The following is a 5,487-nucleotide window of genomic DNA, read 5'->3' as shown; positions in this document are numbered from 1 at the left end:
TTCTTCTTTTCTTATCCTCATTCTCCAGGTGGACGCCTGACTTCTTTGATTTTCATCCTCATTCTCCAGGTGGACGCCTGACTTCTTTGATTTTCATCCTCATTCTCCAGGTGGACTCCTGACTTCTTCAATTCTTATCCTCATTCTCCAGGTGGACGCCTGACTTCTTCTTTTCTTATCCTCATTCTCCAGGTGGACGCCTGACTTCTTTGATTTTCATCCTCATTCTCCAGGTGGACGCCTGATTTCTTTAATTCTCATCCTCATTCTCCAGGTGGACGCCTGACTTCTTCGATTTTCATCCCCATTCTCCAGGTGGACGCCTGATTTCTTTAATTCTCATCCTCATTCTCCAGGTGGACGCCTGACTTCTTCGATTTTCATCCTCATTCTCCAGGTGGATGCCTGATTTCTTCAATTCTCATCCTCATTCTCCAGATGGACGCCTGATTTCTTTAATTCTCATCCTCATTCTCCAGGTGGACGCCTGACTTCTTTAATTCTCATCCTCATTCTCCAGGTGGACGCCTGACTTCTTTGATTCTCATCCTCATTCTCCAGGTGGACGCCTGATTTCTTTAATTCTCATCCTCATTCTCCAGGTGGACGTCTGACTTCTTCGATTTTCATCCTCATTCTCCAGGTGGACGCCTGATTTCTTCAATTCTTATCCTCATTCTCCAGGTGGACGCCTGACTTCTTCTTTTCTTTACCAGGTATTTCCTGACACAAATGTTGTATTTGCACCTGTTTTAAATCAAAGAAAACTTCGTTAGTTTAAAGCAGGGTGGTTAACTGGGGTATTCTTGCCGATGGTGAGGCTTCTCTTCGTCTCTCTTTATTGCCTTGGAATGGTTGAAAAGACTGTTTTGTCCTTGTAATTGATCCTTGACTATAGGATTCCCCTCTGTATGTTTTCCTTCAAACCCTTTTAACTGTAATCATATGTTCCTTCTGACTTTGCTGATCCACTTTTGATTTCACCTTTTTTTTACACCCATATCCTTTATCTCCCACCTTTCGTGGTTGTATTTTGTAACCTTGAATCTTGGTAGTATACCTTGACATTCCTTCTTATTTGTTTGGAAATAAACTTATCTCAAAGCTTTTAGAAAAGTAAGATTATTAGTGACGAAATACGCTGATTTCGACAATTATAGAATGAAAATAAAAATCCAAGTTTTGGATGACTGTTGGAAAAGGAATAAAGGACTTATCTGATTGGAATTACCGGCACCAATGATCAGGGTATGCATTTTGGATTAATCAACCCAGTCTTTTAATCAATCTCCTTTCAATTGTCTCATTTTGGTTTTCCCCAAAATTTCCGTAATCCAACTTCATTTTTCATTTCACAGACCTGTTGGACTTGCAATATCTCAAAGAGTTTTCACCGATAAACCTTCCTCATTTGTTTATTTCTCACTTCCTTTTCGCCTTAGGGTGCCTATGAAGGTTTTCACCAATAAGACTCTTTCATTTTACTTTTCTCTCAACTTCCGTCGCCTTATGGTGCCCGTGTGGGTTTTCACCTATAAGACTCTCTCATTTTTACTTTCTTTTCTTGTTTGTATCAGAGTGTTATGAACCATCTTCATTTGCTTGACTCAACATTTTTCTAAGATTGGTCGAAAGGTCTTTCTGGTATGGGGTTAGAAATGGAAAAGGTATTAAAAGCTAAACAGTTTTGGTATGTGTTTAGAATTACAACTCTTGGAATCTTTTTCTTTAATACAATTCTTGCCCCAGTTTCTTGATTGGGGTCACCTGATGTTTCTTTTTGTGCACATCATGTATATTGTGCACCCTATGACCGAGCCGTGAGGCACCTACATATCCTTCTTTGAGGAATCAGGTCAAACGTAGTTCACCAAATAATAGTGATTTTTTTTATTTTTTATTTTTATTACTTATTTCATACTTGATTTTTTATTGATTCCAAGAGAGGGTAGGAAAGAAACCAGTATGGCTCAAAGGGGAAGCAAATGGTATAGTGTTTGGATAGCAGAATAAATTGCCTTTGTCATTCCAATCTTCGAAATAATGCTAAATACAAACACTCAAAAAGTTATGCATAATATCTCTTTACCGCGTCAGAATTGATCGCCATATCTATGCATTTGCCTTCAATGTCTGTTAAGCATAGTGCACCATTTGATAATACTCTGGTCACAATGAATGGTCCTTGCCAATTCGGGGCAAATTTGCCTTTTGCTTCAACCTGATGTGGAAGAATACGTTTCAGCACATGCTGACCTACTTCAAACTTCCGAGGACGCACCTTTTTGTTGTATGCTCTTTCTATTCTTCTTTGATATAATTGACCATGGCATACTGCGGTCAATCGTTTTTCATCAATCAAGTTTAACTGTTCCAGACGGGTTTTGACCCATTCATCATCATCAATCTTTGCTTCGGCGATGATCCGAAGGGAAGGAATCTCAACTTCTGCAGGAATTACTGCTTCAGTGCCATATACCAACAAATAAGGAGTTGCTCCTACTGAAGTGCGAACAGTAGTGCGGTATCCCAATAATGCAAATGGTAATTTTTCATGCCATTGTTTTGAACCTTCTATCATTTTCCGAAGTATCTTCTTTATGTTTTTGTTGGCTGCTTCTACTGCTCCATTCGCCTTGGGCCGATATGGGGTAGAGTTACGATGTGTAATCTTAAACTGTTGACATACTTCCTTCATTAAGTTGCTGTTAAGATTAGCACCGTTATCTGTGATGATCACCTTCGGGATTCCGAATCGACATATGATATTTGAATGGACAAAATCGACCACAGCTTTCTTGGTCACTGATTTGAATGTCTTGGCCTCAACCCATTTGGTAAAATAATCGATAGCTACCAGAATGAACCTGTGCCCATTGGATGCTGTCGGCTCAATTGGTCCAATCACATCCATGCCCCGGGCAACGAAGGGCCATGGTGCCGACATGGTGTGCAACTCGGATGGTGGAGAATGAATAAAATCTCCGTGTATTTGGCATAGATGACACTTGCGCACAAAACTGATACAATCTCGCTCCATGGTAAGCCAATAGTAACCGGCTCGGAGGATTTTCTTTGCCAACACATATCCACTCATGTGGGGTCCGCAAACTCCTGAATGTACTTCAGACATGACAGTTGTAGCTTGTCTGGCATCTATGCATCTTAATAATCCAAGATCTGGTGTTCTTTTATACAAAACTCCTCCGCTTAAGAAGAATCCATTTGCCAATCGCCTAATGGTCCTCTTTTGATCTCCTGTGGCTTGTGCGGGATATATCCCCATCCTGATATACTCCTTGATGTCGTGGAACCATGGTTCACCATCAAATTCTTCTTCAACCATATTGCAATAAGCGTGCTGATCGTGGACTTGAATATGTATTGGATCTACATAAGCTTTGTCCGGATGGTGCAACATTGATGCTAGGGTAGCCAATGCATCGGCAACCTCATTATGGATTCTTGGAATATGTTGGAATTCCACTGATTGAAACCGCTGACAAAGATCATGTAGACATTGTCGGTATGGGATGAGCTTCAAGTCTCGGGTTTCCCATTCTCCTTGAATTTGATGTACCAAAAGATCCGAATCTCCCATGACTAAGATTTCTCGGATACCCATGTCTGCAGCTAGCCTTAACCCCAAAATGCAAGCTTCATATTCAGCCATATTATTGGTGCAATAAAATCGCAATTGAGCCGTAACAGGATAGTGATGCCCTGTTTCAGAAATGATTACAGCTCCTATTCCGACTCCTTTCATGTTAGCGGCTCCATCAAAGAAAAGTTTCCAGCCAGGCTTTTCAATTTGCTCCACCTCGTCGATATGCATTGTTTCTTCATCAGGAAAATAAGTCTTCAACGGCTCATATTCCTCATCGACCGGGTTTTCGGCTAAATGATCGGCCAGTGCTTGAGCCTTCATTGCAGTTCGAGTCACATAGATGATGTCGAATTCCGTGAGCAATATCTGCCACTTTGCAAGTCTTCCCGTTGGCATAGGCTTTTGAAAAATGTATTTCAATGGATCCAACCGAGAAATGAGGTAAGTAGTGTAGGATGACAAATAGTGTTTCAATTTTTGAGCTACCCATGTTAGGGCGCAACATGTCTTTTCCAGATGAGTATACTTAACCTCATAAGCTGTGAACTTCTTGCTAAGGTAGTAGATGGCCTGTTCTTTTCTGCCAGTGAGGTCATGTTGCCCCAATACGCAACCAAATGAATTTTCCAAAACCGTTAAGTAAAGAATCAAAGGTCTTCCTGGCTCTGGCGGGACCAACACGGGTGGGTTCGACAAGTACCCTTTTATTTTATCGAACGCTTCTTGACACTCATCGGTCCATTTGATCGCAGCATCCTTTTTTAACAATTTGAAAATTGGCTCACAGGTTGTTGTGAGCTGAGCAATAAACCTGCTGATGTAATTTAACCTTCCCAACAAACTCATTACTTCAGTTTTGTTCCTGGGAGGTGGCAATTCTTGGATGGCTTTAATTTTTGATGGGTCTAGCTCGATGCCTCGTCGACTGACTATGAATCCCAGCAACTTTCCGGATGGAACTCCAAATGCGCATTTGGCAGGGTTAAGCTTGAGGTTGTACCTGCGAAGTCTTAAGAAGAACTTCCTCAAATCCCCAACGTGGTCGGCCTGATGCTTTGATTTTATGATCACATCGTCCACGTATACCTCAATTTCCTTGTGTATCATATCATGAAACATTGTGGTCATTGCTCTCATATAGGTTGCTCCGGCGTTCTTTAAACCGAATGGCATTACCCGGTAGCAATAAGTTCCCCATGGTGTGATGAATGCCATCTTTTCTGCATCTTCTTCATCCATTAGAATTTGATGATACCCGGCATAACAATCCACGAAAGACCCTATATCATGCTTGGCACAATTGTCGATCAAAATATGGATATTGGGTAATGGGAAATTATCCTTTGGACTTGCTTTGTTGAGATTGCGATAGTCGACGCATACTCTAATTTTGCCGTCTTTCTTTGGCACAGGAACGACATTAGCTAACCAAACAGGATATCGAGTGACTCGAATGACCTTTGCTTCCAATTGTTTGGTGATTTCTTCCTTAATTCTCACACTCATATCAGGCTTGAATTTTCTCAGCCTCTGCTTGACAGGAGGCACCGTTGGATCGGTGGGCAATTTGTGGACCACTAAATCAGTGCTCAAGCCCGGCATGTCGTCATACGACCATGCAAAAACATCTTTGAATTCTATGAGTGCTTTAATTAACTCCTCTCGGATCTTTGGTTCGAGATGGACACTTATTTTAGTTTCCCGGACATTACTCGTGTCCCCTATATTGACGTCCTCGGTATCACTCAAGTTAGGTTTGATTTTTTCCTCAAAGTGAATTAACTCTTTACTAATCTCTTCAAAAACCTCATCTTCATCATATTCTGATTCATAATCACAATATATTTCTTGAATTATTACTTCGGAACCAGATTGATTTT

Source organism: Nicotiana sylvestris, chromosome 3, assembly GCF_000393655.2.
Source record: "Nicotiana sylvestris chromosome 3, ASM39365v2, whole genome shotgun sequence".
NCBI lineage: Eukaryota > Viridiplantae > Streptophyta > Magnoliopsida > Solanales > Solanaceae > Nicotiana > Nicotiana sylvestris.
This window is presented reverse-complemented; position numbering follows the sequence as displayed.